The following is a 21259-nucleotide window of genomic DNA, read 5'->3' as shown; positions in this document are numbered from 1 at the left end:
TTAGGAAAGGAAGATACTTAGTTCGCCGAGTTTTGGTTAATCAAAAATTGATCAAACCTTTGAGACAAAGACTTCATTTCAGCGACTATTTCATTTGAATGTTCAACTTGATGTAAGCCTACGCTCTTCCTACCTTGTGAATTTCTACCATTCTTGGATGATAGAGTTCTATGCAAAGAATTTTCACTCATGCTTTCATAAAGACGCCACACGTCGTCCTCATGCCTATCAATGTAAGAGCCACCCATGAAAGCATCAACCATACCCTTATAGTTGTCCGATAAGCTCTCAAAGAAGTATTGAACTAATTGTCATTTGGGCATGTCATGATGTGGACACTTCCTAAGTAATTCATTGAAGCGTTCCCATGCCTCATGAAACGTTTCTCCATCCCCATGTGAAAAGTCTCGAATTGAGGTCCTCATGGCATTGGTCTTAGAAACCGGATAGTACTTCTTCAAGAACTCTTGTTGCATTTCCGCCCAAGAAGTGATTGAAAAAGGCCTAAGATTGTTAAACCAATACTTTGCCTTGTTTTTTAAGGTAAATAGAAAAAGTTTGAGTCTTAAAACCTCTTCCAGCATGTCCGTATATTTTACGGTGGAACATACTTCAAGAAACTCATCCAAATGCTTGTAAGGTTCTTCACTAGGAAGTCCATGAAAGTTAGGAAGCATTTGAATAGTTTGTGCTTTAATTTCATAATGATGTGCTATAAATGGTGGCAATTGAATGCATGTGGGTGCATTGTATTCATTTGGCACATAGTGATCTCTTAAAGCAAGAGGTGGATTAGCTACTTGAGGTGTAACATGAACACCTTGGTTATGAATTCCTTAATTAATGATGGGAGGTTGTGGAGCATACATTGGCCTTGGCATTCCATACGGAACTTGGCCTTGTTGTTGTGGTGGTTGGATGAATGGCCTTGGCATGCCTAATGGTACTTGCATGTTTTCATTGTGCACATTGGGATGAAGGATACCATGTTGGTCTATGTGACCAATGTCCTCAATATGGTCATCATTGTGGTCATCCATTGACAGATTGGTTCTATTTGAACTTCCTCTTCCCCTAGGATTTCTAACGATAGATTCAAGATGCAAATCAAGAGGAGCAAGAGTTGTTCTTAATGAACGACGTCCATGCATGCACAATGCAAAACAACAAACACAAAGAATGACAAACTTTTCAACTTCACAACAATGCAATTAAACTTCCTCCACAAACACTTAACCCATATTCCTATGCTTTAACAAAGATGATGCAAAGAATAATAAAATTGCCTCCACGCGGGCTCACGATTTATCTAAGAATTGAATTACAAGCCTCCATGCGGGCCAACGATTTAACTAAGGAATTGAGTAAAGAAAGTCTTACAAAGGTCCTTTAGCACTTCAACTCCAAATTTTAAAGCTTAGCTTAGCAAAAAAAAAAAAAAAAAATTTAAGTTTTTAGCATTTTTCCTTTCTTTGCTTGCTTGAATTGAATGCTCAATGGCTCATTTGCTTGCTTCCTCTCCAACAATGCACCTAGTTAAGTAAGAACAACACAATAAGTAACCAAAAAGAAAAATAAAAATAAAGTAAAAACACGATCAAAAGAGTACTAATCCTAATCAATTCCACAAATCCGACATTGCCAAATCTAATTAACAAATCCCCGGCAACGGCGCCAAAATTTGACGGCTAATGGCCATTCCTTACACGCCAAAATTGATGTAGTGAATGTGCAGTTCAAGGAAAGCTTTTTGGGTCAAGTTTAAATTTATAAAAACCACTACCAACACTACTATTAACGTAGCAAGAGTGAGTAGGGATCATCCCAAGGGATTATGGGGATTGAGCAATGTCGGAGTTGATTGTGGAATCGCAATTAGGGCTAGTAGGTCGAGTGATCAAATAATTGGTTGGTTGGTTGATTAAAGAGCAACTAAATTAAACTAAGTAATAGCAAAATAGTGCAATTAAAAGTAAGTAAGAGAGAGAAGAGTCTTGGGGTTTAGAGATCACCACCAAGCAATGCATTTCTATATTATTGACAAGTGATTAATGAGGGCAATTAGGGTGTTGCAATATTGGTGTGTGTGTATGTTTATTTGGTTGATTCAACAAGTAAGGATGACTAGTTAAGCATGTATTGTCTAAACATCATGTGAAAGGCACAATATATCTAAGCAATGAAGCATATATTGTCTAAACAACTTGTGAAAGGCACAATAAATCAAAATAAGTCATTAATCCTTTCATTAGGCTCATAATCCAAATACAACACAAAATTAGAGACATATGCTACTGATATTCATAAGCTTGGAACATCAAACAACAAGCATGAATTGTCCTCCCATTTAACACTACTCTACAACTACACTAAATCTACACTACTAGCATGAAAGTAAACTAGGGGAGAGGAATAATCCATCAAGGAATAAGCATGAACCATCAAGAGAATCACAATAGCATTCCTTTAAGCGCTATGTTTTGACAATCTCTAAATCTATGGCATCAATACACATAAACATGCATCAACAACACAAAATCTAGAGACAAGAACATGAACATCTTATTCTAGCATACATAGACATATGGATAGAATGAAATGATCAATTGAAAGCATTAAACCACATAAATCATTGAATAAACAAGATCTATACATATCAAAGTGTCAAAACATTAATTACAACACTAATCCCTCAATAATACACAAGATAAAGATATAGAAAGCATGCTTGGGGCTAACTCTAGCCCCAAGAGGATGTCTAGCCACTCATGGTGGGGATGCTCCAACCCTTAAGGGCTAACTCCATGGAAGAGGTTTGCTCCTTGTTGATGAAGATCTCCAATGGTGTCTCTAGCTTCCTCCTCCTATAAACTTCCTCTCTAAGAAATGATATCAAAAATAATGTTTGCCTCCTTTTGAAAAGCAATCCTTATCCTTATATAGGTAGGTCAAAATGACACCCAAAATGAGCTGGGGTCGTGCACACAATATTCCCTAATGATTGGATAAAGGACAACTTTCAATGAGATGGAATTTTAACTTTTTCGCACTAGAGGAAGTTCGATCGATCGAACCTTGACTTTGGATCGATCGAACTTGCTGAGATCAATCATACTGAAGCTGGATAGATCCATCTGGCTGAGCTTTTTGGGAAAAAGACAAATCCGAGATATTTTGGGAAATATTTTTGGGAAAAGGACAAAAGTGGTTAGTGAGTGGACAGCTACGGATAAGATCAATCATTTGGATAAGGATAAAGGTGTTCGATCGATCGAAGAATGATGTTGGATCGATCGAACTTGGAAGTTATGCTCTTGGGCCAAGGCTTGGATCTATCAAGAAATGCTGAGATCGATCAATGTTCGATCAATCGAACCTTGGACTTGAATTGATCGAACTTGCTGCCTTGCTTCCTTTTGCTTCTTCCTTCCTCCACTTTGCTCATTTCTTTGTTTAATCTCAGAATTGCTTCAAATAAGCTCTTATTTGGCTGAGTTAGTTTATTTTCGGGATAAGTGCCTGAAAATGGAAATAACACGAAATTAATCTAAAACGGCAAAGTAAGATAGATAAAGGTACTAGAATGCCTAAGCTTAAGGGGTTTAAATACGCACTTTTCAGTGCTCATCAGATATCATCAATGAAGACACTGAAGACTCTGTTCATTAAATCCATGAAGACTATTGGCGCGTTAGTTAATGATATCCAAAACGCAGATCAATCTTAGAGAAATATGTAGCTCCCTTTAACTGATCAAAAAGATCATCGATCCTAGGCAAAGGGTACTTATTACGTATAATAACCTTGTTCAACTTCCTGTAATCTATACACAGGCGAAGTGAACCATCCTTCTTTTTCACAAACAGAACTGGTGCTCCCCAAGGTGAAGCACTCCTACGAATAAAACCCCGACTCAGCAATTGTTGAATTTGATCCCTCAGCTCTCGCATCTCCACTGGTGCCATCCTGTATGGTGCTCTAGCAATAGGCGTAGTACCTGGAGCTAAGTCAATCACAAAGTCTATCTCTCGACTAAATGGCAACCCTGGAATCTCTTGAAAAATATCTAGAAATTCCTGTACAATTGGTTTGTTATCCAATGATACAGTAATCTCCTCCTCTGTTTCCTCCTCCACATAGAATAAATAAGTGCTAACAACCCCTGTCAGAACGTGGCATAGCAACGACGTACATATCCTGACCAGGTATGGTAAAAACAACAGACCTATCATAACAATTAACTTGGGCATGTTAGTGAGATAACCAATCCATCCCAAGTATCACGTCATAAGTGTGCATGTCCAAGACCAATAGATCGGCTAGAAATCTGAGTCTACCAATATCCAGTGGCACAGGCCCATCACTCTCATGTAAAATGGCAGTATTGCCTAAAGGTGTAGATATACCATGAGATCTATCGCATACTCGCATCGTCATCCCAAACAATGTAACAAAAGATTTAGACACAAATGAATGTGTAGCACCCGTATCAAATAAAACACGACCATTTGTAGCATGAATAGGAAACATACCCTCAACAGCCTAAGGTGCCTGAATATCCTGTGGCATAGGGTTGTATACCCTGCCATAATGCAACTGCTGCGATGCTTGTCCCTGAGGCTGTGGCGGTGCTGGTAAAGCCAGATATGTCTGTCCCTAAATCCATGGAATCTGTAGAACGGGTAAAGATACTGATGCCATCTGTCCCTACTGCACATGTTGTCCCTGTCCCTGTCCTACTTTAGGACACTACCTAGAAGTATGACCAAACTCTCCACAAGTGTAGCAACTACCCCTAAAGGTGCTAAACTGTCTTTTTCTATAATCAAACTTTCAGAATTGATTCCCATAAGTTTCTCTTATAAACCCATTGGTAGTCGTCCCGTCTCAACACAACATACCTATAAGCAAAAATATTTGTTTGCTTTCACTAATACCAACCACTCCACTTTAATATCTCTATATTATCACACAATCCCATTCCAATCAAACCATTTATGGAAATCTCAAAAATACCCATATGAAACACAATTGAGGTGTCAAAACCACCAATTCACTTTATTAAGAACTTCCTTAAACCATAAACTTCCAAAAGAATGACCATAAAATATTCTTTAAAATACTACTAGTGTACATGATTAAATCTTTACTACACTTCCAATAATACTTCTACTATAACTAGTAATAAAAAAAAAAATCATATCACTCTTAAAAGAGCATTCATCCTTAAACTCCGGTACCCTCCATCTTAGATGCTCCGGTATCTCTTCCATTATGATCTTCTTTAGGGTCTTCTTCTCTACTTGACTCAGCTTCAAGCACCACCGAAGTTGTGTTGGGTCCACAATATGGTGGCCAATCCCGCACACAAGAAATCTTCCTTGGCTTATACTCTGAAACAACACCAATTGGATACAATTCCTTGGTCTCCAATTCTACCTTCTTGGTTTGGCTTCGCAGGGGAATCGTCGAAGTAATTTTTTTCTTCCTTGGGTCCTTCCTTGCTTTCATCACTGACCACATCCTTTTTCCAGTGCCAAATATTCTAAAATTACAGAATAAAATTGGCATCAGTATGTTCTAAGTGACCCGTAAAGGAATACAACGAATCATAAACTTAAGCTCTAAACAAGAGAATACACTACGCAGAAGTCTTATATGATAAAATCCAAGAGACACTTGAACCCAAAGTGCTCTGATACCAACTGTGATACCCCTCGATTCTAGAACCATGGGTGATCAAGTCCGAGAACAGATCTGGGGGATACCAAACAATCAATATTTAAACAAGCATGAGTACAAATGAAATAAGGAATAAATAATTAAGCTAAAAAGAATTCTAAATAATAATCCTAAAAAAAAATGCTAATTAAATAATCCTCCAACAGAATTCATAAAATCCTCCAATAATAAAACAACTCGGGAATCCATCCTGTGGACCCTTAATAAAAATCCCAACTGAAAAAATAACTGAACTAAAGAAGAAATCCAAAACTAAACATAAATAGCCGGCCTACGTGGTCGGAAGAATGAGTGATCGTCTCTGCTCAGCACGAACAAGCTCTAAGACTGGTACCGTCTGATACCTGAAAAATAATAGTGGGTCAGGCCCACGAACAAGTTGTACTCTAACTACAATCCAAATAGAGACCCGATACGCAGATACATTCTAGATAACTTAACAATAACTATTAAGTCCATAAATATATATATCCATACTAAAGGACTCTCACTGGACTACAAGGCGTCCTCAACCTGACTAGTTGGCAACATGCAAAATCCACCTGAAGTGGGCATGAGTACCTAAACCTAACAGGGTACACCTCTACCATCATAGCCAGCTATGCATCCCAATGCATATACGCTCCCTAACCATCGATCCTGAGACTCAAACTCATATCGTGGTACCATAAATATATATTTATAATCCATCCACAACCAAAGTAATGCCGCTCAACTGTTTGTTGCCTTGACACAATATATAAGTAGGATGCAACATTATTGTTAATCCATTCCCTTACTCCAGAGTAGGTAGGATTTAGTATTTTGAACTAATCCATCCTTAGGATGCCACCGTCCCATACCGGTGCATACAATCCACATAATCCATGTAATTAACATAACAGAATTAAATAGTTCATCAATTAAAATCCAGAATAAGCATAATAAAAATCTGATATGTATATGATCATATTATGCATCCAATACAAGATTTAAAAAGTCATGTCACAGTCCGTTAAATTGCTAGAATAAGATTAAGCAATTAAATCTTCTCTATCTATTAGTAGCATGCAAACTTGTTTAAACTTTCATACTGTTCAAGACATTAGCATAATAGCACAGTCTAACAAATCCTAAGTTTTTAACATGTTCATTTAACTCATTTAAAACCCCCCACAATAATCCAGAATCACCCTTAAGCCCCGAAGTTCCAAAAACCATCAAAACATTCCCTTAGGTGTACAATCAATGAGAGAGCCGCCTCCCTTAGGGGGGGAGCCAGCTCTCCCTCTCATGGAGCTGGCTCTACCCCTGCTTCCTATCATCTTCCTTGCCTCCGGCGATGGTAAAAACCTTCTGTAATGTCTTGTTTAGGTTCCCAGAGGTCAGTCCATGTCCTAAAACTATCCCAGAAAAATTTAAAACATTATATGCATCATAAACAACAATTAAAGTACATAATACGAAACAATTGATACAATAATTTAATCTCAATTATCAACATATAACAATGGTTTAACTCTAAATCACATGTATACTTCATCAATTTTAATGTCCGTTTAGTTCATGGAGACTATCTAGGCATGCACAGAACACAAGTTTAAGGAAAAGAGCAAGAAATAGAACTTGCCTTTGATTTCAGTTTTGAAACTTTACACCTTCTTCACTAATAACTCCGACGACCTTGGTTGCTTTCACAAACCCTCCGTTGCTCTTGGTTCAACCCACGAGCAAGCTTCAACTAACCCTCCTTGGTTCAGCCCTTGTTCCTAGCCAAACCTTAATTCTCCCTCTGTTTTCCTCTCAAACCTCTATATATATCTCGCCGCGTCCACTGTTACGTGAATAGGGTTATCAATCCCTTGACAGAAATTCAACATATATATATATATAGGCATATAAAACCTAATTCTAATTACACTTAGCGAAGGAAAATAAAATAAAATAAAATAAATATATCACTAAGTCGGCTAACCTGTGATTCCATAAAAACATAAAGCCCTAATAGTATATTATACATTATATAATGAATAATAATAATACTAATTTAATTATTAATAATTACCAATAATTAACCTAACCCTATATACATATATACCCATATATACATGTATATACATCCATGGGTAAAACTGTACCTATTTAATCCCCTATCCAAGCCCAGCTCCATTTAAAATATATATATATAATAAACATTTAATTTAATTAATGTCAACTAAACACTTAACACAAAAACAGATAGCACATAACATTTGCTCACATTATTCAATTAATCAATTTATTCAAATAAAAGCATACCATTTAAATTAATAAATAATTAAAACAAATAATTCAATTAGTCACTTAAACAATTAAACAATTATACAAATATTCAAATAATCAATTTAAAACTCACTAAAACCATAAAATAAATACCGAGACTATCCTTTTAAAATTAGGGGTATTACAGGTAGATCAAACAACACTCTACGAATGCTCTAACCCTTTCAAAGTGTGATCGCTTTTACTTCTTATTCTTCAATCGTCTGAATTCGATGTAGAAGTAGATCTACTTTTGTTTGATCAATGTAGATGCAACTGTATGATCACAATCAGGATTCGAACAACACAACTCTAAACTCACTACATGTTTATGTGTATATGTTCTAGAAAGACAAATATAAAATTCTCTAAGAATTCCTAAGATAAAAATCTTCCTTAGGCTTTTTAAGAATAATAAACTGATAATACAAAAGCCGTGAATAAACCAATGTATATGACAAGGTTTATATAGAGTATAGAATGATCTAATCCCTCTGAAAATAAAAATAAAAAATTGTGCATAGGATTTAGTACAATTCTAAACCAACTGGAAACAAATCAGGATAAGGAAACTAAAAGTTGTATTCTGATCAGAACACCTTGAATCGGTTCAGAGGGGCTGAACCGGTTCAAGTTTGGCAACATGTAAATTCGAGGCTTGCTTGAGTTCTTAAACCGGTTTAGAGGGGCTGAACCAGTTCAAGTTGGCCAGAACTTGATACTGGTTATTTTCAGCCTAAAAATATTCTACAGGCAATTCTGAAAAATATGAAAAGTGTATAATGTGTCCTAACCTATTTAGAATCCTTCCTAATGTGTTGTTCTTACCTTTTTCTTCAAAAGATCTTCAATCACGGTAAGTTTGAACAACTTCCCAGTTCTGTAGTCACTGTCGATCTTGATAACTTGCAGACCAAGTAACTTAAATTACAACTCAACTTGGACTTGTTTTGTTTACCATTATTGCCAAAAATAAAATAATATCTCACAATTGCTCGTGAAAAAATCCCTCTAAATTGAAAAGAAAAAAATTAATAGAGCAAAAAAATTAAAAAAGCTTATTCACAAACTCTAAAAAATTAATTAATCTTTGAACCCATGAAAAAAGCTTATTCAGTAATTATTCCACACTTTGTTCTCAATTTGTTCTTTTAACCCAGCAATGCGATCTTAGTTATTTTCGATTAAAATTTAAGCATCATTCAGAAACTAATTTAAGGATTGTCCCACATGTATCTAGAGTACAGGGAACCAATTGGCAGATTAATGGCATGAGAAGGAGTTTCCAATTTACATTGAAAATTGATAAATAAGGTTTAGTTTGATATACCTGTGCAAATAGTACCATGAATTGCTAGACATATAGTATTAAAGTTCTTGTTAATGATGATCTAAATTGGAGAAACTGTGAAAGTGGTAAATGGGGTGTGTGTATGTGTGTGTGTTTTGTGCACTTTACATGGCCTCGCCAAAATGTTTCTGCATGATTATTTTCAACCACCAAAAAATGTAAAAAAGAAGTTGAGTAATGGAAATAGTTTTTGAGATATTTAAAATTTTGAACGTCCGGTTTCAATCCTTTGCTTTGGACTTTTTCCAAATAATAAGAAGCATTAGCCACCTCAATTTCGAAGCTTCATTCCCCAGATCGACTTCCAGGTCAACGGAGGTGGGTGGAGGCCAATTGATTCCTACACAAGTATATCCCTTAGAAGAGCAGGGAGGAGATACTAATCACTCTGAAATATTTCCAAAATTGGGATGATGAGATTGGATATTTAATTGTATTTGTGACATAAAATTTGAAGGAAATTGTAATGCGTAAAAACATAAATGGGAATGAAAACGAGAAAATTGCCAGAATCAGAATTTGGAGATTTTTCTTATTTTTATCTCAGAAAATCCAAATTTGGAGACCTTTTATTGTTTACACGCCGGGATTAAGTAATATATACTTTCTGTTTGAGACTCCATTATTCACGAAGTGTGGAATAATGGGTCGAAGAAAAAACTTAAGAAAGCAAAAAAAAAATAATAATAATAAGAGAGCAATAGTCAGGTCATCAAGGGAAAAAAATTAAGAGAGTAAAAAAAATAAATAAATAAATAAATCAGAGTGCAAAAAGAAGAGAGAGAAAGAGAGAGTGACCTCGATTTGGAAGCCTTGAAGTTCGATTTTGGAGAATGAATATGGTAGTTATGTTAAGGCTGTAGTAGTGAAGATGGTGGCTGTGATGGTATGGATATGGCGGTAATAGTTGAGATTGCAAGGAAGATGGAAGAGATTAAGGAAGAGAGAGATTGAATAAAGGTAACAAATATTAACTATGGTTAGGTCTGATAAAATAAAAAAAGTGCTAATTGACTATTTGACTTTTGGTCCGCTGAAAAATCCATTCTTTTAAACCGCATAAGAGCCAGCGTGTATATCAGGCACAATCATATTTTTTTTAAATTTATATATTAACATATATCAATCATCACAATTTTATACCTATAGAAGTATAGTATTCTTTAGCTACATAATAATAATAAGGGTTAAGTGCAAAAAAAACCCCTTGAACTATGGGGAAATCTGCAATTAACCCCCTGAACTAGCAAAAATGCAAGAAACACCCTGAACTATGCAAAAAAGTTGCAGATCACCCTATCCAGTGACCGCCCCTCCAGAAATGAGCGTGTGATTCTCACGCGACAAACAAACTGAGTTTTTGGACAATAATGCCCTTCCATATATGAAAATACCAAATTATCCTATAACCACCACCACCGTCTGCGACCACCACCACTGTCTGTGATCACCACCATAACCACCACCACCAACATAACCACCATGAAACCCCCCTGAACTCATGCCAAAACACACCGTTAAACCAAATCAAACCTACCACCTCCATCGGCATTTTAACGGCACACCATCAAACCCAATCGAACCAGTACACAAACCCACTACCACCACCCCAATCTCGCCACCACCATCACCCTTCATCACCAACCACAGCCCAACCTTCTCTCCATCACACACTGTGAAACCAAAGCCCCACAAACCCACTGCCACCACCCCCTTCAAACACAATCTCTGGTTCTCCCCCAGGAATGAAAGCAGCGTAGAACTGCTACTTGGTGGCGTCAGATTCCGATCTGATAGCAGAGCACCAGATATGGTAGGTCTGTTCAAGTGGAAGCATTTGTGGAGGATGATTGCAGAGCAATTTGGGGTCGAATATATGGAATTCGATGAAAATGAGAAGTGGGTGACCATCCCGATTAGAACGGGGAGGTCGGTGGATGAGGTGAAGCTTGGCCGCTATGCAGTTAAGCCGCAACCAGCCCATCGCCATAAGTCAACCAAGGCCGAACCAGCCCATCACCATTCAGCCCACCTTGCTCGTCGTTCCTCTCCACCGTCCGAGTTCATCCCATCTGCCACCGCAAGAGACAGTGGCGGGGTAGGCGCAAGAGACAACATCTTTTTCCTTCATTTTATTCACGATTCCTTCTCCAATTGCCGAAATCAACAGCATGTTTCTTTCTCTTTTCAATCTCCAATCTTATATATATATATATTTCTAGTAACTGAATTTATATAGAGTATATATATAAACACATATATATAACACAGTAGTGAATAATCATAAGGGTAAATCAGACTTTTTACTTTTTCGGTTAAGTCAGTCACCAGAATGGACTAAAATGCAACAAATTCATAGTTCAGGGGGGTTTTTTGTAGTTCAGGGGGGTTAGTTGCAATTTGCTAATAGTTCAGGGGAGTTTTTTGCACTTAACTCTAATAATAATAATAATAATTGTACTAATACATATTGCTTGTTGTCATGTTGACCACCAAAACTGTAAGGGACTTTCAAGCTCAAGAAAAGCAACGAAATTAAAGTTCTAGAAACTGTGACTTTGGAGCTGTAACCCTCACATAATGCGTCTTCTGTTTGTGTTTTCTCAGTTCTTTTACTTTCTTTTTCTTTACTGGAAGTCCTAATTTTCTATGCCTTATTTTTTTTTTTTTTTTTTTGTCTATCACAATAAATCCCCTCTCTTTCTCATTTTATAAAAATCCATCGAATCATCAGATTGGATAAAATATTATGCTTCTCGGATCCAAATCAAATCGACCATGAAAACGGATCGGATCATGGTCGATTTGATTTGGATCTGTAAACGGATTGGATCATGGTCGATTTGATTTAAGTCCGATAAGCATAATATGTTAGCCATTTCGATTTTAGCCTCTTAGGCCTAAGTATTATGGTCCGCAAACTAATAAGGCATTAAGTTCTGTCTATATAAAATAAAATAGCTTACTTATTAATTAATAAAAAAAATAAAGAGAGAAAATGATTAACTTGACAATCCTAAAAATTAATCGATGTGACAATTAGTGATTCATACGAACACTTAGGAGAGAGAATATTTTTTATTTTGTTTTTACTACACGTAGAGAGATGATTTATCTTTTTAAATGGGTTTTTGTGAATCACTAATTGTCACTAATTGTCACCCCACCACCTGAACCACCCTTGAACCGCATATCCCTTTGAATCTGAGTCTCAACCAAGCCACCCGAGACTGTATTCTAATGTTTACGGCCTCGCCGAACCATAGGAGAACCCTGACTATTAGAAGTAGCAGATGAGTCAGATTGAGTCCCAAATCCCCAGACCAACTTTGTTTTCCCTTTCTTTCCTTATTTTGCCATTTAATCCCACATTTCCAAAGGTAATATTCGACCCTTAATGGGTGAGGTAACAGGATCAAAATTGACTTTATCATCCACCTGCATGGATGCAACATGACTTTGAACAGAATAACTCTTAACCGGACCCGCTTCAGGAATAAGAAGGTGATCCCCAGTAGGAGTAAAATCCACCACCACTCCTTTCCCTTAGCTATCGACACCTGCAAACCTATTTGGATCACCCACACTGGATAATGCAACCACGACATGTTGTAAGTGATGCGACGGATTTAAGGATGGACGACCCAAAGGTCTCCCATAAATCCCACGAGAATCATTGGGCCAGTTCGGAAAATGACAAGTCAAAGAAGAAGAGGGGGTTGAACCAAATCCTTCATCAATTTAAATATGAAAAATTAGTGTAATTTTGTATTTTTCTCTCTTTAATTCATATAATAGATATATAAAATACATATGTGTATATCTATATTGATACTATTATTAAACGGGTAAAGAGTTTCAGTATTTTAATATTTATTTATTAATATAAAAAAATAATTATTAATTAATATAAAAAGAGTTTTTATAAAATTTTAAAACAATTTATCTATTTATTATGAGTTTTTTAATAAAAGAAAATCTAATTAGACAAGGATATATTTAAAGAAAATAAAATAATTTCTATAAAACTCTACAGCAAATTACCTATTTTATTTTTTTATAAAACTAAATCACATATAACCTTATTTATCTATTTATTATGAATTTTTAATAAAAAGAAATCTAATTAGACAATGATATATTTAAAGAAAATAAAATAATTTCTATAAAACTCTACCATAGAAAAATATTTATTAATTGATATAAAAAGAGTTTTTAAAAGTGTTTCAGATATTTCCTATTTATCTATTTATTATGAGTTTTTTTAATAAAAGGAAATCTAATTAGATAAGGATATATTTAAAAAAAATAAAATAATTTCTATAAATTCTATCACAATTTACATATTTCTATAAAACTCTACCACAAATTACCTATTTTATTTTCTATAAAACTCTATCACATCTAACATGTATTTATCTATTTATTATGAGTTTTTTAATAAAAGGAAATCTAATTAGACAATGATATATTTAAAGAAAATAAAATAATTTCTATAAAACTTATTATGAGTTATTAATAAAAGGAAATCTAATTAGACAAAGATATATTTAAATAAAATAAAATAATTTCTATAAAATTCTACCACAAATTACTTATTTCTACAAAACTCTATCACAAATTACATATTTAGTTTTTAAAAGAGTTTCTATAAAACTATAACACAAATTACCTTTTATCCTTTTATTTATTTATTATGAGCTTTTTTAATAAAATGAAATCTAATTAGACAAGGATATATTTAAAGAAAATAAAATAAATTCTATAAAACTCTACCACAAAGTACCTATTTCTGTAAAGCTCTATCACAAATTACCTATTTTATTTTCTATAAAATTCTATCACATCTAACATGTATTTATCTATTTATTATAAGTTTTTTTAATAAAAGGAAATCTAATTAGACAATGATATATTTAAATAAAATAATTTATGTAAAACTCTACCACAAAAAAATATTTATTAATTGATATAAAAAGAGTTTTTAAAAGAGTTTATATAAAACTCTAACACAAATTATCTATTTATCTATTTATTAAGAGTTTTTTAATAAAATGATATCTAAATAGACAATGATATATTTAAAATAAAATAAAATAAAATAATTTCTATAAAACTCTACCACAAATTACCTATTTTTATAGAATTATGCCACAAATTACCTATTTTATTTTCTTTATAACTCTATCACATATAAAAGACATTTATTATGAGTTTTTTAATAAAAGAAAATCTAACTAGACAATGATATATTTAAAGAAAATAAAATAATTTTTATAAAACTCTACCACAAATTATCTATTTCTATAAAACTTTAACACAAATTACCTATTTTATTTTCTATAAAATTCTATTACATATAACATGTATTTATCTATTTATTATGATTTTTTAATAAAAGACAATGATATAGTTAAAGAAAATAAAATAATTTCCGTAAAACTTTACCACAAAAAATATTTATTAATTAATATAAAATGAGTTTTTAAAAGAGTTTCTATAAAACTCTAATACAAATTACTTATTTATTTATTTATTTTTTATGAGTTTTTTAATAGAAGAAAATCTAATTAGACAATGATATATTTAAAGAAAATAAAATACATATTTTAAAACTCTACTACAAATTACTTATTTCTATAAAATTATACCACAAATTACTTATTTTATTTTCTATAAAATATTTTCACATATAAACTGTATTTGTCTATTTATTATGAGTTTTTTAATAAAATAAAATCTAATTAGACGAGAAAATATTTAAAGAAAATAAAATAATTTCTATATAACTCTACCATAAATTACCTATTTTATTTTCTGTAAACTCCGCATACAAATTAGTCAATTTTAAAACTTTATTTTTTACTTTGGTTGGATTAAACAAAATAATTACATATAGAATCATTGTTAATGTTCAAAATACTCTCAAAATTATTATTTTAAAATCAAAATATTCTTTTTAAATCATATAATTTTTTTTATCTAGACAACGCTAAATGGATGGATGTAGATATGTTGGTCCCAAAGGGCACCGCATCTTTGAATTCAACGTGTTTTTAGTTGGGATATATATATTTACATCTACAAAAACAAAAAACAAAAAAAAAAAAAAAACAAAAATATATATACATGGTGAGAGGAAAGAGGAAGCACCATGTTTTCTTTTTTCCCCCATTTTTTTTTTTTTTTTTGGCTTTCAATTTTACTACGCAAGAGAAGGCTCTTTCTTTTTTTAAGCATAGCCAAATAAGAGTTGGGGTAGAATGATAATTTGGTGAAGGAATTATTTTTTTCTGAATTTCTTTGATTTTAAAAAAGATAATTTTATATTTTTATGTAAGAATTTAGTTGATATTTTGGACCTAAATAATGTGTTTTCAATGCATATATAATTATTTTGTTTAATTCAACCAAAGTAAAAACACAACTTCGACCAATTTATTATACACCCTATTAAATTTATGTGTAATTTTTCCATTATTTACTGGGAAAACTACATTTACATATATTTAGGAGTCTTAAATAATAAAATGGTCTATTTTAAAAGTTCAATTTTCACTTTGGTTGAATTAAGTAAAATAATTACATATGCATCAATAACTATTACTTAGGTCCAAAATACCATCTAAACACTTATTCCAAAATACTAAAAATCATGTACTATCTTAAAATAATTTCTTTACGAAAAATTTAGAAAAACAAGATCTTTCTTTTAATGTTGAACCATATTGCTGCAATTTTCACACACACACACACACGAGAACTTATACAAATAATAAAAAAAATTCAATATAGTAAAAAAGGGGGGCAATCAAAGATTAGTCTCCAAAAAGAAAAATATAATTAAACTCAAGAATATATAAATCGTCTTTACTGTAGTGCATGTCTTGAGATGATCATCAATACTTTGGCTCAATTAATTACTCTTGTTTTATAAATAAATAAAAAATGATTGTTTGTGTACCATTTATCAAAGCAACCATGTTGTTTTTTCATGATTATGTGTGTGTGTATATATATATTCATATAAAAGTTTTCACATTTACGTGTTTATATTGGTATGAATTAGGAGATATGATTAAAGTTATGTGCACATAAAAATATTCTATATATAATGATTTTTTACTAAATATGAGATTGAAGGGTATGTTGGACCTAAATAATAGTTTTTAATACATATGTAATTATTTTATCTAACTCGACCAAATTGAAATATTAACTTTAAAAATAGATCGGTTTGTTATTTAAGGTTCCTAAATCTACTTAAATATATTTTCTGTAATGCTACTAAAAAGGACATTTCTCATGTTTACAGGCAGAACAATTATACTAATGTTTGCTTACAAACGATAGGGTCCCAGCTTGGGAGACTTGAAACGGGAATTGACACGGTATTAAATACAATTAATACTAAGTGTATTTCTGTTAAAACTTCTCCTCCAGAAGCTTCCTTATCCAAAGCATTGGTGAAACCTGCAATTGAAGTTCAAGGCTTCAATCTTACACATCCTAAGAAGAATGAAGAATTTCTTACTCTTCTTACTCAGAAAATTCAAGGACTTAAACTTCAGACTTTATCCCATGATGAATCTGAAATTGGTTCTGATTCTGAGAATGTGTTACCTCATATTGAGGTATTCCAAAATAATTTTACTCAGATGCCTGAGTTAAACCGAATTGTCTATGATAAGAATATCCACTCTAATACTGCCCCTGCTCCGAGTAGATATTATTATCCCCGACCCACACCTCAAGATATCTTGTATGAAGAAGATTATTTTCATACACAGAAATCTTTTCATGGCAAGACCATTTAGGTTCTGGTAGCATGATTATTATCGTAATTATGTAATGAACAATATGAATATTATTCTGTCTACATTATGTTTATCCCAGATTCAATTATGGGTCGTCCAAAAGTCGCGTTGGAATGTTTAACCCATTTTTGCATTAAATTGTTGTACAGGGTATTGTTTCCAGTAAATCGTTGACAGACGAGTAATAGAATCTCTCTTAAGCAGAAAGACGACAGAATAGTAACTTACTGTTCACTATATAATATTATAATATTTATACTATGCAGATCTTAAAGCATTAACAATAATTAACAGACATGTTACAACCATCTTCTTCCTCCTCTTCAGGAATACAGGAAAACCAGGATTCAGAACTTGTAAAAAATACGGAAGTAGTGGAATGGACCAATGTTCAAAATAAATTGAACAGATGGACTATCCCTCCAGTAAGTGCAAAAAGCATTTACAAAATCGGAATGCTTAATTTAACTGATCTATGGACTATCAAGACCATGGAACAGACCATGCAATTAAGCACTAAGGATACAATAATTAAGTTATTGTCTTCTCGTGACCTTCAGAGGCACATGCATAAATATAAGTACATCCATATAGGTTTAATTCAAATTGCTTTTAAACCTTTAACCTTGTTAGGTATGGATGCTTGTATTCAAGCAACCCTTAGGGATACTCGATGTTTGAAATTTCACCCTTCCTTGATGGGTGCACTGGAAACCAGTCTATGTCATGGACCGGTTTATTTTAATGTCTATCCTAGTCTGAATTTATCATTGACAGATAAAAATATCCATGAGGCAGTTAGTCTTAGGGTTCAGACTTATGGGTATGATTACTTACCTGGATCGGAAGTGATAAGTGTTATGTATCGCATCCATTACAAAGTACTTGATACTATGTGTCCCAATGCCATACGCAAAGACTCTAAAGGAGTAACAGCGTTATGGGACACCAACATGTACACATCAAATATTGCCACAAAAAGGATGATTCCTTGGAGTGAGATAACATTTCCTGAACACTGGACGATTTCTAATGCCGTTCCAGCACAGCCAATTGCTAATCATAGCTTAGACTATGTTATTCAGGACCAAGATGGTGATGTTTTTCTGAATTTCAGAAAAGCCATAGATCTATCCAGATCTACATCATCTAAAGGAAGTCATCTTCCTTATCATGTTTCTTGTCCTCCTTCTCGACATTCGATCTCGTCGGATTACCGAAAGGAAGAACTCCCTGAAGCGGTTGGTTCCAAGCTCAAGCTGAAAGGAATACAGCAATCTCCGAATCAAATTCCAAGAGGAGTATACGAGAAAGCACCAATAGGTATGTCTCGTCGCCAATTCGGAATTGAATTCAGCCCAACTCCATCTGAAATGGGAATCGGAAATGAATCTGTCAAGGATCAATTTGATGATCCTCCAGACATCAATGACCCTCATGAATATTAGTTTTAATGGATTTTGTCCCTGATAGAATTGCCATTAATACTGAATTTCAACAGAATCAATATAAAGAATTCAGAAATTGGTATTTTAAAGTTTTTGACCAAAATCAATTACAGCTTTTTAAAACCCAATTTTATGAATTTCTACAAGAACGCAAAATGGTTATACCTTTTGTTTCTTGGTTCTACATGACCAATCATTCTCTTGTTAATATAAACATATTGGATGATTTTCTCAAACCATGGACCACATCTGAAGATAAGGTTTTTCACTTTGTCCATCCTCCCACTGAACATCTAATTCTGAAAAGAATTGACCCTGACAGTGGTTCTAAAGTGGAAGCCAAGGCTTATAGCCAACCCAGAATAATTGATCCATCCTGTAATGCTACTAAAAAGGACATTTCTCATGTTTACAGGCAGAACAATTATACTAATGTTTGCTTACAAACGATAGGGTCCCAGCTTGGGAGACTTGAAACGGGAATTGACACGGTATTAAATACAATTAATACTAAGTGTATTTCTGTTAAAACTTCTCCTCCAGAAGCTTCCTTATCCAAAGCATTGGTGAAACCTGCAATTGAAGTTCAAGGCTTCAATCTTACACATCCTAAGAAGAATGAAGAATTTCTTACTCTTCTTACTCAGAAAATTCAAGGACTTAAACTTCAGACTTTATCCCATGATGAATCTGAAATTGGTTCTGATTCTGAGAATGTGTTACCTCATATTGAGGTATTCCAAAATAATTTTACTCAGATGCCTGAGTTAAACCGAATTGTCTATGATAAGAATATCCACTCTAATACTGCCCCTGCTCCGAGTAGATATTATTATCCCCGACCCACACCTCAAGATATCTTGTATGAAGAAGATTATTTTCATACACAGAAATCTTTTCATGGCAAGACCATTTATGAATGGAACATAGATGGCAAATCTGATTATCAGATTTACGAGGTTATTCATCAAATATTGATGTACAGCCAAGTTTGTAAAATCAATAACAATACTGACTCAACCATTGCTAAGTTTGTCGTTGCTGGTTTTACAGGAATCCTTAAAGGCTGGTGGGATAATGTTCTCACTGACATTCAGAAAGCTGAAATCTTTTCTGCTACCAAGATTGTTAAGGATGAAGCTACTCAACAATCAGGACCTGCTTCGGATGCGGTTTATACCCTCATCACCACCATCATCCAACATTTTGTTGGCCCTAAAGGTGCTAATAGTGAACGCAGTCGTGAACTTCTACAGAATCTAAGATGTCCATCTTTAACTCATTTCAGGTGGTACAAAGATGTATTCTTGGCAAAAGTTCTCCAACTCAATGATGCAAATCATGAGCACTGGAAAGCCAAATTTGTAGATGGTTTACCAACCTTCTTTGCTGAAAGAATCAGGAAAAAGCTTAGAGATATGAATAATGGTATCTCTATCCCTTACAGAAACTATACCTATGGTGGATTAGTCAACATTGTAATCCAGGAAGGTCTAGCTCTCTGTAATAATCTGAAGTTACAATCCCAGTTAAAATCTCAAAGATTAACTGGTCGAAAGGAAGTAGGTGAATTTTGTGATCAATTTGCCTACCAGACTCCCTTTTCTTATCCTAAACCTAGGAAAAGAAATAAGGTTGAAAAACCTTATAAAAGGAAGTATTCCAAAAGAAAGAATTATTCAAAGGAAAAGGATAATTCTAGACAGTATACTAAGCCTAAAAGGAAATATATTCCTAAAGCAAAGGGTAAAGGAAAGCCCAAAGCTGAGGCTAAATGTTTCAAATGTGGACGTATCGACCACTATGCAAACAAGTGCAGAACTAAGGAGAAACTCAGTAGTCTTCATATCGAAGAAGAACTGAGACTTCAATTAAGTAAATTGTTACTTAATACTAGTTCTTCTGAATCAGAATCATCAAGTGATTATGGGGATGTTGTCATGGAATTACAGTCTTCTTCTTCCTCTGAAGCAGGGATTGACAACCCTAGATGTTCCTGTAATCCCTCACATGATGAGTATTATAAGGCAATTGTTGAGATGAATGGATTAAGCTTAAATGTTTTGACTTCGACTCAACAATCCTTATTGGATCTTATAGATCATATCCAGGATCCTCAAATTAAGATGAAAGTCTTTGAAATAGGTTCTGCTCTGGCACGATCTAATGAGGATACGGATAATCCAGATGTTCTGAGAGCAGAAAATCATTACAGCATGAAAGAAGTTCTAAGCAGATTAGAACACCAAGGACAAAATTCTCGTCCTGCTAATCTCCCTGATCTCAGAATGGAGATTAATCTTTTAAAAGAAGAAATTCGTCAATTAAAGTCTCGTCAGACTAAGATGGATTTAGAAATTACTCTTTTAAAAGCAAAATCTGCAATTCCAACTTCATCATCTAATGATGAAGTCCCTCCATCGGAAGGTACTAATTATCTCCAACTCTTGAATCAAGTTACTTACCAAAAATGGTATATCTCTATCAATTTGGTAATTAATCAGGAGTACACAATCACTAATGCAATTGCCTTAGTTGATAGTGGTGCAGACATGAACTGCATACAGGAAGGATTGGTTCCTACTCAATATTTTGAGAAAACCACCCAAGGTCTTACCAGT

At 33.7% G+C, this 21259-nt stretch overlaps 1 pseudogene; it reads left to right on the top strand.

Annotated features, from left to right (window-relative positions):
• The first annotated feature begins 321 nt into the window (after positions 1 to 321).
• Positions 322 to 420, top strand: LOC132301994 (small nucleolar RNA R71; annotated as a pseudogene).
• The last annotated feature ends 20839 nt before the right edge of the window (positions 421 to 21259 follow it).

This window comes from Cornus florida, unplaced genomic scaffold, assembly GCF_030987335.1.
Source record: "Cornus florida cultivar Cherokee Brave unplaced genomic scaffold, ASM3098733v1 CherokeeBrave_3.0.0_Hap2_Chr03, whole genome shotgun sequence".
In the NCBI taxonomy this organism is placed as follows: Eukaryota; Viridiplantae; Streptophyta; class Magnoliopsida; order Cornales; family Cornaceae; genus Cornus; species Cornus florida.
The sequence above is the reverse complement of the archived record's forward strand: the minus strand, read 5'-3'. Positions and strand labels throughout refer to the sequence as shown.